The sequence below is a fragment of the Alexandromys fortis genome, unplaced genomic scaffold (assembly GCF_014885135.2).
Source record: "Alexandromys fortis isolate MF-2015 unplaced genomic scaffold, M_Fortis_MF-2015_v1.1 scaffold_105, whole genome shotgun sequence".
Taxonomy (NCBI): domain Eukaryota; kingdom Metazoa; phylum Chordata; class Mammalia; order Rodentia; family Cricetidae; genus Alexandromys; species Alexandromys fortis.
Window position 1 is genome coordinate 4026548 of NW_026068011.1, and position 12284 is coordinate 4038831.

General features: G+C 38.7%; 1 protein-coding gene across 1 annotated transcript in view; it reads right to left on the reverse strand.

Moving 5' to 3' along the window:
* The window catches only part of Ctnna2 (catenin alpha 2), a 983267-nt gene that overhangs the window by 691329 nt on the left and 279654 nt on the right, over positions 1–12284 (reverse strand). The window lies entirely within an intron of this gene.

Consider the following 12284-nt stretch of genomic DNA (forward strand, 5'->3'; position numbering starts at 1 on the left):
GTGCTAAAGTACTATCTTCCATTTGTGAGAAGGAATAACAATAATATCAAATTTATCAAATAGAAAAGAATTAATGAGATATTATTGGAGATAGTTGTGACTAACTGGATGTAAACTCTAAGGTAAGCAAGCTGCAAAAACTAGCTATTAATGATTTTTTTTAATTGCATAGTGAGGGAAACAATGACTTGTCCTTAAAAACAGCATCTATTTGGGACATGAGTTACCAATTTAAAACAATTCATAATATATAGATTATATTACTATTGTGGGTGTATCTTAGTGAGTAAAAAAAGAATTGGATCCAATGAAAATATACTTTTTGTGATCAATTTTGTTTTTGTTTTGGGCCTGTTTGTTTGTTTGTTTTGTTTTTTAGATGAGGCTGGTTTGAGCTAATAGTCCTCCTTCTGTTTTAGCCTCCTTAGTGCAGGGATTAATAGGTATATAGGGATATGCTACCAGACCCCTGGTAACTAAGGTAATTTTTGAGTGAAGGCTATAGGAGAAAGTATCTGAATATTTCTGTATATTGGCTTTTTTAAAAAAAAAGTTTACATATATTTTTGTGAGTGTGGGTTTGTACATGTGAGTTTCGTGCCTGAGGATACCAGAAGAGGGGTTTGGATTCCCTGGAGCAGAAGTTATAGATGGGTATTAACTACCTGATGTAGATGGTGAGAACTGAGCCCTCTACAGGAGAAGAATATGTTCTTGAACACTGAACCTCCTCTCTAACTTTCTACGTTTGCTTTTGGGTTTATAAAAGCACAAAAGAAACAACAACAACAAATAATTGAAACACAGGTATAAGGCATGGAGGAGTAAAATACACAAGTCCTTACTAGACAGTTTTAAATCACCAGGTGAGACCTGGTCAAGGATTATAAAGTAATCATAAGCACTCCAATGCAATGTTCTTTTTCACATGGGAGAAACAGTTTGTGGTCTCATGTCTCTTATCCTGATATAAGTTCAACCTATGGAAACCACTGTATAAAGGTCCTTGTTAAACTGATAAACTCCTGGAAGATGGCCAAGACATTCCAAAGATGAATTAATCTTGAAAAGCAACAATGCTGTCTATGTGGAAACTACCAATGTCTCAACCCTCTGGCAGAAGTGATTTCTTTACACTTCAGGGCCTCTCCCCTTTGAGTGTGACTTTCAATTCTTTCAGAAATTTACACCTAGATCTCACGTTTAGCTTTCATCAGAGGATGAGAGGATGTCAAATTGCTTTCTGCACAGTAATTTACTGATGCCCTCAATTCTCTGTTATGGCCCGCCACCTATTATTATTGTGTCTAATGCCTGTCAGAATAGGAAACCTTTCCAGATGCACAGAGAAGGTACTCACATACCCAACCCAAATGGATGTAACTTGAGAATCAACTTGGGAAATACTACTCTCTTATATAAGGCAAAATGTGCTAGCAAGAATATACATGTAATGGACATTCTTCTTTACTCAGTGTATGACAAAAGGATAAAGTTAACTGATGAAATGGCAATGGATAGCCTAGAAGTCTAAAAATATTTGGGACAATGTTCCTGAAGAAAGTCAGACTCTTATATAAAATATGAATAGATAGAAGTTCTCTATCAAGGCATTATTTTTCCAAACAGAAAGGTCTCAAACAAGTTTCTGAGAGTGGAGAGGAAATAGATTTGATTTGGTGGATTCTTGAATGATTTTGCCACAGTTTGATTTGGGGAAAAACTTATTCTTTCTCTTTTCATCATATTCTGTGCTGGTCAAATTTTTCATTGTTGTAGCAAAACACTCTAAAAACTTAAGGGTATAAAGTTTTATTTTGGCTTGGGGGAAGGGATGTCAGAGAGATAAACTCACATTTTGGAAGTTAGGGAGCAAAGAACAAGAATGTTCACATTTCAGGATTGTCTGCTTTGGCCCTTTTATTCACCCTGAGTCAACATATTGAGTAATGCCACTCACATTAAGGGCTGGCCTTCTCTATCAGATAACTCTCTCTGGAAATGCTCTTAAAGATGCACCCAGAATTATGCTTTATGAAATCTCATAGGTGTGGCTTCATTCTGTCAAGATGACAAAACAAGAGGATGGATAGATAAGTTGGAGTTTGGAGGTCATGTTACTCAATCATAAAGACTAGAGTCAGGTGGTTCCTAGCAGCCATGCTGGGCAACTCACAGATGCCCATAATTCAAGCTCCAGAAGATTTGATGCCCTTTTCCAGCATCTTTGGGCATTTGTATTCTTGTGCATGTCTCTTCATGCAAACACACACACACACATATATACAAGCATACATGCACACTCACACATGCACACATACATAAATTCTTATAAAACAAACAAAAAACAAATTAGTCATCATACTGCCCTCTTCTCACTGGTTGGACAGCAATTCTCTACTGAATCCCATTTCTTGCAGCAGCTACTCTCCAAGGCTCTTCATTCACATGTTGCAAGGACAGAATTAATTCACAAGGGCATAAACCTGTCCTATCCCTAGGAGTATGCACCTGTTTGTTGTAAAAACACAAACTTTTCATAGCACCCCAGAAGTATGAAGTCATCAGCTACCACAGGTGGTGAGACTCTGCTTGGATCCTTTTATACCACCCACAAAAATACTGCCAACTAACCAACCCCCTCTGAAGCCACATCTTGATCACGACAGACAAATGTACTCATTTGTCAAGAAAATCACACATTTGTTATGGTGCATAATCTCAGAAACCACAATCCCAGATGATACCTGTCAATATATTTTAAAACCTGAATTTTTTTGTGGGCATGGGTAGGGGGCTAGATTATATTTAAAGTTGCACACTGAATTTTCAGAAATTGCTGGCCAATCTCTCAGGGGTGGAATCCTTGCCTGGCATAGGCCAGACTGTGTGTTGAATACTTAGTGACTTACCTCCATACACTTATACACACCTAAACATCTTACTGAGCAGGCAGGAAAGGGGAAACATCCACAATCATGCAAACATAGCAAGAAAAAGCAGCACAGCTGTATGCTGAGGCTCCAAGCTAGAGAGTTAGCTAACTTACTTTTCACCAGTTCCTCCAGATGAGGCCTTTTTGAAAAAAAAAATTCCTATAATTTATTTTTGACCTCTTCCTCTTGACAGTGTCATTGAAATCTAGTGGATGGAAGGAGAGTCCACTCTTCATCCCTTCTTCCAGAATACGCTTCATGAAGTAGTTCATTCAGGAACAAATTCATATCATTTACAGCCCTTGAATTTCAAAAGAGCCATCTTTAGAGTGTGAAGCTCAATATATATAGTCATGAGGGAGAGTAGGCTTAGTTTGTTCTTCTCCAAAATATTAATCTCTAACCTCAAACAGCTGCCTAATAAACACATGTCCTTATTGCACACATAAGAATTTTGTTTTGTTAATTTAGTGGCTTGATCTGGGTGGAATATTTGCTGGTATTATTAAAGAGCCAGTATAATGTAGCCATTATAAAGGTCTCCAAGGTCCATGGTCTATGCTCTACAGCACAAGTGTCACTTGTCAGATACTGTGACCATGGACAAACTGCTTGACCTCCATGAGCTGTTTCCATTAGTGAAACAGGGATAATCACAGGCCTGTCTCTAGGACCAGTGAGTCTAGATTTGTTATTCTCATACCTTCCTTGGATACACAGAAAAGATGCAGAAAGGTTATTGTTATTTACATAAAATGATAATAAATATAAGTAGGATAAGTGAGGCACCAGTTTAAGGAAGAGTTTTTAATTTCTAAGGCTAGTTGTGTATATATCCTCTTCCTATGAAAGCCGGGTACATCCTGCTGCTCAGGAAGGGATGCATTGCAGGCAAACAAAAGGTTATTTTACTTATGTTAAACAGAAATTAGGTAAGAGTAACTGAAATATGCAGTTCTTTCTTAGTAACTTGGAAACACTTGTTAGACATGATCCCCTGAAAGAGATTCTGCTCTGGCTTAACTCTACAGCCACCCTCCAGGGAAGGAAGAGCATGGCTTTGGAAGGAGCAGACAACTGATGGGAACAGCAAAACCAGGCAAGTACTCTCCCCTAATATTTTCAAAGTCGTAGAAAAAAGGATATTATAATTTTGTTATAAAGTATTCTTTCTTCAAAAGGCTCCTGTGTTTGGTTTGGTCCTCAACCTAATGAGCTCAGGTAGGATTTTTGGGGAACTATTGGATCATGATGATAAAGACATAATAAATGCATTCACACATTGATGAGTTCATAATCTTATAGACTGTGGAAGGCAGGCTGATTGGTTGACGGGTGTGTTTCTTTGATCGGTTCATCTTGTCCCTGGCCCGTCCATCTCCCTTCCCTTCCTCCCCTCCGTTCCCTCCCTCCCTTCCACCCTCTCTCTATCCCTTCCTTCCTCCTTTTTGTCATCTAGTCATTTTCTTTTTTTCTGTCCTTTATACCCCACAGTTTCTAGTTCTTTCTGTGTACTTCCTGGACATGTTAAAGTAAGAAACTCTTTTGTCACATGCTCCTGGCTTCCCAATGTTCTCTCACACACCAAGCATACAACAAGGGGGACAGGCGAGGTCAGAGCAAAACCATCACTTTCTCCCCTCCCACAAAATTTTTTCTGTCTTAAGTAGGTTTTCTTGGGTATTTTGTCACAGCGACAGAAAGAGATCAGCAGAAGCAAACACCTAGAAAATGGCTAGCAAAGAGGTACTGTATTCCAGTTAGGTAACTATTTCATGAACAGAAAAATAGGGGATAGACAAATAAGAAACCAAATATCTGTGCTGATTTAGGTGCCTTAAGAAGTTTGGGTGGAAGAAAGATGGAGGGTGGCGGATTTCTATGTTCGGAAAAGGACTATGCAATGGAAAATCCCAGGATCTGGAAGGATGTTGAGAGGAAAGACATAGAATATTGAAATCCAAGAGGGCGGGACTCATTTTGTTCCATGTGCCTCAAGGTCTGTTTGGGGTGTTGCTCTTGAGCTGTTTCTAACAAAGCTGGGAGTGTCATGGCTTTAAAACACTTCAGCTCTTTAGGTGGAAGAATGGGGTTTTATTTCTAAGAGCATGGCTCCAGGTAAAGCCAGAATTTCCAAGGAGAGGGGCCAGCAGACGATCTGGAATAGTGCTGGGACAAGAATCAGTTCTGAGTAGAATGGACATGGTATTAGCCACTGGAGTCCCAGCATCCCATAAGCCATGAAGACTATTCCATCAGATCACCACATGGAGTAGAAGTCTCAGCCCTTGAAATTTTTCATTTTGTATATTTTGTTTTCTGTTTTTATCCCAGGATTCTTATTCTTCATTCTGTTCTTTCATTCTCCACAGAGTCATTATTTCAGTGTGTCCTAGAAATGCAGATAGAAGCAAGTTTGCCGTCTTCATGAGCCTTGTGTTTTAGCGGGGATGCTTTAAACAGAAGCTGCTATCTCAGCTTCACTTCTCAGATCTCAGACTGAGCATCCCAGGATTCATAGCAAAGGTGATGATAGATTCTAAATGTACACATGATATGAAGAGACTTTTATCTATCTCAGTTGAGGTGAATTCACATATATAATATTTACCATTTTAAACTAAAAAATAATTAGTGGCTAATGAGATTGCTCCGTGGTTAAGAATGTGTGCTGCTCTTGCTGAGGACCCCATTTTAGATTAGAGCATCCATGTTGGGAAGCTCACAACTACCTGTAACACACTAGCTCTTTCACACTGCTCTGGTCTCTGCCTTCACTGCATTCACATGCCAAACCCATATATGGACATGTATACACACACACACACACACACACACACACACACACATATATGTATACACACACACATATATATATAATTAAGATTAAAAATACAAAAGCTGTCAAGTAAACAATTCAAGAAGGGCATTTTGCATATGCACAAAGTCATGTAACCCATTTATGTGTATGCATGTATGGACATATATATGTCCATAATTCTAAAAGGAAATTGCACAGTCATTTGCAATTGTATATACTTTTGAGGCTTTCCATACCTATCATCCCCTGACAAACATCACCCAGCATATTTTGCCTACAGATTCTGTACATCTCATATAAAAAAAATCATAATACATTCCCTTTTGTATCTAGCTATTTTAACATTGCTTAAATAACTCCTATGGCAAGCTAACACTTTACAAGTCACCAAAGATTTCAAGTGCACAGATAAACACATCCACACCCACACACACTACAGAGTGCCTGCAAGAAGATGCTTATTTTGTGCTGGAAATACAAACACATACCTGATCTCAAGCAGAAATAAAATAATGCATTTTTGAACTTGGCCATCAACATGAAGAAATAGAAAAACAACTCATTATGGAAACATAGATAGAAAACTAGCACTTTTTGGTTAGGAAGAGCAGAAAAATCTAATGCATACAAACCTCTGTAAGCAAAAGTAAAACTACATATGCAGCCGGTGAAATGGCTCAGTGGTAAGAACACTGGCTGCTCCTCCAGAGGATCCAGGTTCCTAGCACTCACACAGCAGCTCATAGCCATCTGTTACTCCAGTTCCAGGGGATCCAGTGTCCTCTTCTGGCCTCTGAGGGCAATGAATGCATATGGTGCATAGACAATCAAGCAGACAAAACAACCATACACAAAAAATAAAATAAAATTATCTATGCAAATAGTCCTATGATATAGTGCACTAATTATTTTCTTTTTAGATGCTTAGACATTAGTATTTCAGTTGTCAAATTTTATTCAATTACAACAGACCGTATATTAGGATTAACTACCATAATGATTCTCGATACTGAAAAAGGATCTTTTAAGATTATAAAGTCATCTTCAATAAGTCAAATCCATGTAATAAAGTAAAAATTGGAGAAATCATTTTAAACTTTTCAACTAATCTTTAAAGGATTCTGGCTCATAATTCCATGAAGTTTCCCCATGGAATTTCTGACTTTCAGAATTTTATAGCTTAGAGTATTACACACTGAATCTTACACAACTTGGCAGGAAAGATTTTCATTTTGAATCCAGAGTCATAAGTCTGAGCTCCCTCCAGCAGATGCCCTCTTGTAATATGTGTGCAAGAGCATGGTTGTCATTTACATACCATAAATCATGAACTGATTGACAAGCACAATGATGTCTCAGAGAGAGATGTGCACAGACAGAAAAGTCCTCATCATTTCATCATTAAGAGTGCTTCAGGGTGTCACTCAAGCACCAGGATCTTATTCAGCCAATTTCTGAAAATTATTATTTTAATGCAATTTTATTTACAGTTGGTTGTTTCTTACCATTTACTGTAATCTGTTAAGGTAAGATGTTGACATCTTGTCCACATGTTGGATAGGTTGGGTCGTGCTACTTATTTTGATTAGACAGGCTGGGAAAGGGGATTCCTTAGTTGTCATGCAGGATTCAGGCATCTGATTCTGACTTTCTGAACCTGATCTGCCATGAAAAAAGGAGGGATAGGATTGGTGGGAGTGGAGGGAGGTGAGTGACGATGTGGTGTGAACAGCAGAGTCTTGCACTAGATATGACTGTACAAATTCTCCATTTATTGGGCTGAAGCAATGGCCTATTGCAATCATTAGGACCTGAGTTTGGATTCAAGCAATCCTATAACAAGCCCATGGAGCAGAGATGGGGGCTATCTGGAGCCATTAGTTCCAGGATGAGAGTGAGATGCTGCCTCAAAGGAATAGAGTATGAAAGAGGAGAACATCAGCCAACTGACCTTCATATGAGCACCCCCGTACACGCAACTGCTACCATTTGTACATTTGCTCAATATCTTGAGTAGTATGTATCTGAGCTTTCTCAAATCAATTCTTTAAAAGGAAGTTATGAAACAAACCATATTTTTCTTGCTAAGCCAGAGTCCACACCTATTCCAGTTACTTGAGTAAAATGTTTTTGATGATAGTTGAAAGGAAAAGCAAGGTAAATAATTTATTTTCTCTATAGTTGGCTAAAAGGAGTAAGTGTTATCCTTTGTTAGATAAGGAATTTATTTTTCCCTCTGTGCTATTACTATACTTAAGCAGTCATGTGGAAAATACTAAGCACACTTCGAATTCTGCGAGTTTCAGCTGCCCTGTGTCAAATGAGGTATCTGTACCCATGCTGTACTGTGGCATCATGCAGACTAAATGAAATCAGTATGCAGATGCCGACCCCTGGCAGAAGGCTAGAGCAACCTAGTGTATGTAAAAAGACAGAAGGTGAGAGAAATGAGGAGGTGGATTTCTAAGATCCGTCAGTGGGCCATTCAGGTATTGTGCACATCATTAGTGTGGGGAGCACGTGGCCCCCTATTTGCTAGTCTTGGGAACACTCAAAGCCTTTTCAACTGGTTTGATGTTAGATTGTATTTCATTCAAAGGCAATCCCCACTTTCTGGAGGAGCCACTAGTAACAAAGACTTCAGCAGCAGGTAGAACTCTAGACACATACAGAAATAGAAACATGGCTAGACATCAGTCAGGAAACGACCTGCTACCCATACGTGGAATCAGGTCTCCAAAGGTTCACCTGGCAGGGGTTTGCCTATGCTTTGCAATATAATTTAGGTCATTTCTATTGCTTTATTCTTCTTTCTTTTTTTTCTTTTGGGCAAGGTTTTATGTATCCCACACTGGTCTCAAAGTTACTACACATCCATTGCTGGCTTTGAATACTCGATCCTCCTGTGTCTAGCTCCTGCATGTTAGTGTGTGCTGCCCCATCCAGCCGATTAGGTCACTTCTATGGCAATGGTAAGATGCATTTAGCATTGACTCAGTTGCAAAAGAAATGCTTATTTTTGTGTAGATGAATATTTAGTTTGTCGTTTAATTGTGCTGGTGAGAGTAGCATATACCCCCCTGGCCTTGGTTAAAGTCATGACCATTTCTTTAAAAAAAAAAAAAAAGGGCGGGGCTCTGCCCAGTGTATATGAAAACACTTCCTGAGGTAACGGTAGAAAAGGCAATTGTTGTTATAGAAGTATGCCAGCAGTATGACTGATAGTGGCTATCTGAAATGAAGAATAAGGATAATTTCGAATCCACATATAAACAGATGTTAACAGAACCCACTTAAATTTGCAAGTGCAATGCTACCATGTAAGCCAGTACCTCAGTACTTAGGGAACAGTTTATTTTCAGTTGTCATTTGACCACTGCCAGGTAATTAGGTCCACATATTTTGTGAGAAACACAACGGCAAGCTGGTTACTGGCTCTCATAAGCATTTATATGATCCTCAGTCACATTTATCCAAAGAGGGTTCCTCCTCCCATTAGCCACTCTCTGAAATTCCTATAGAGCACACATGTTCTCTACTGTTGGGCTTCGTATGGCATTTTATGGCAAAGAAAAACTTAAATCTTTAGTTACTAATCAATTAGTATTCATTAAATATACAATATAATATTTATGGGAAGGGGGAAAAGTGACAGTTGTGATTTAGATTACAAAAAAAATAGAAGATGAGAGATTCATCTGCTATTCCATTTATGTATGTCTTTCCAAAATGAATATGTTGAAACTCAATCCCCGATGTGATAGTATTTAGAGGTAGTGAGTGCCCTTGGAGAGTTTTGATCACAACTGCTAGGATGAGAAGAACTTCTAAAGGAGGCACACAGTTAGAAAACACAGATATGAGAACTGGGTTATCATCTACTAAGTGTCCTAGCATTTTTATTTATGATATTTTGTTGTCTCTAGAATGCACACATGAATGTTGTAAGAAGATAGTTAATCTCTCGATGGTTGTAGAGTTGCCCTTCATGATAGTCCAAGACTAAGAGCTACTTAGAGTTTCTTTCCTTCTCTAGTTTCAAGGTCTGAGCCATTCAGTTATATCCTTTGAGGCCCCTCAACCAGCCTAATTAAAAGGTATTCTGATTGGCTATGAGATTATCCTTTCTAATATCTTCAAAATAAAGCACATGAGTAGACATAAAACTAGCTTAAGAGAATGCTTTGCCAACCTAATCTCCAATCTTCACATTGCTCTGAAACCCTTCTCACTGCAATTAGAAACCCACTCTTGCTTATTAGCAGTGGCTCAGCTCTTAGGCTGTGGCACTGGGAGCTTCAAGGGTAAGGACAGAGCTAATCAGAGACAGGTACCATGAACCTGTGGTCCACATGCCAAGGTTGTGTCTAGGTTAGTTACTAGCACATGGTAGAAGATCAGATAATTCTAATCTCACATAGAACACTACACTGTACTGTTCAATTTATCTATGGTTTTCTTGAAAACACATATACATGTGCTCTCACACACATATATACAGATGTAGTCTATTACCTGTAATATGATTTATCCTGAGATTCGCAAGCAAACTTATTTTCCTATTCCACTCTTTGTCCTACAATCGTGAGCCTTATATCTATGATTTTAATACACAAAAAGAAGAAAAGAAAAAGAAAAAACAAATCCTCTAAATTCTACTGAGGAGCAGTGGTGGTGTTTTTTCCATTTCTAAAGAGTCTCCTCATATTTGAGACCATGGTGACCAGGTAAAGGTCACAGTGTCACCCAGTGATTACTGAACTGGGAGTTCTGCAAATACACACTTGTCCTTTAGTACCCAGCAGGCTGTAATTCACCCCCTGGGTGGAAGGAATGACTTATACTGCACAGAGTTCAAAGCCAAGTCCTTGCTTATCGCTCCAGTCAAACAATTTCATTTCTATCAGTTGGTGGTTGTACTTCAGATTTTATGGATCCAATGGGTCTAGTGAAATTTTATGACCCTACAACACAACAAGAAGAATAAAGCTCCAGGAAAAAAAAATCAATATAATGTTTAAGGTCTTTGTTACCTTTATAACCTCCAGTGTTCGTTTACATATAAACAAATAAATCAGCCTTTTAACAGAAGGTACAGTCCTCAGTGCCTGCTCAATATTTGGAGCTAAGTTCCATCATAAAAACTATCAGGAAGAGCGTAATGGCTTTGCTACCTGAACAAGCACAGTTAGAGAAGAATCAATTGCAGAGGGAGGGTGTTATTTGTACGTGGGTGCTTTATCCTAGTTAGTGCATAGTAACCTGCTCTTACCGAAGAATAGTAACTGCTTTAAAAGAATTAGAGGGCATCGTAAATGGTATGGTGTTTCCTTGCCATTGAGAACATGTTCCAATTAGATTAAACACTCCCAAAACTCAAGTTTCTAACTTTATTCTGGCCTCTTTCTTGCATGGAAGACACACATTGCAACTGAACAGCAGAGTCAGCAAGATTCTGAGGCAATCTTTCCCCTAACCTTCATGAGAATGTCTTTTTCCTATGTCAGATTCTTGGAAATATGACCTAAGTATATTTTCTCTGGTGTATTTTTTAAAGTATCTATCAAGATGCTAAGTATTAGAATAAAACGAAAATTAAATTCTCTCACTCGTCTGAATGATAAATATCACTTTGTTCATAAACCGTCTCTGGCCTGGCATTCTCTGAGGATTGGTAATCCAAACTCAGAACCTTTTAAACATGAATTAGCATCATGGAGCCAATTTGAATATTCTATTCTACATTAAATTAAATTGAATAAGAACCTGGTTTGGGGAAACAGCTCACCTACTTACTAGGAAGAGAACTTTATAGCTCACCATATAACACAGTAAGTACTGCACAGCAACTGAAAGGAATTATTGGATACGGATCCCAGTCCAACCAAATGCTGAGCAGAAAATATGAGACCTTACCAAAAAAGACAAAATACGACCCATTGTAAAGGCCAAATCGTACTATTCTGCTTGCATAAACGACTTAGAAAAGGCTACAGGACTTCCCCACCAACCCTTGCCCAAAGTACAGAAGCCCAGCAAAGTCAAGGTTTAACCTAATTATACTGTTAGCAAGGCATCTAACAAGGCACAAAAGGCCATTTATGAATAAAGCCATTTTTGAAGGTTCCCAAAAGGTCATCTGTCTCAGGAGTTGCACACCCACACAGTCAGCCAAGGCACAGAAGTGGCATAAGAAAAGTCTCCCTCACCCAGCACTTCCAGCACAGTGCTGCTGCCTCTTCCTCATGAAGATGATCAGGCCAGGGAACGACACTGTGACAAGTCTGGGATTGACACTTTAGCTTTTGTTCCTGTTGTTAGGAGTAGTGATAGTGTTACTCATTACTTTGAGAAAAAGTCTCATGACTCAAGTAGCTCAGGCTAGAATCACATGTGTTGCATACCAGGGATAACTACAAATTCCTGAAGCCTGTCTGAACCTCACACATGCTGGGATTTACAAGGGCATATACCAAGGCTGGTTCAGAGTCTTTGTGTGTTCTAACTTTGTTATTAGCCTATTTCAT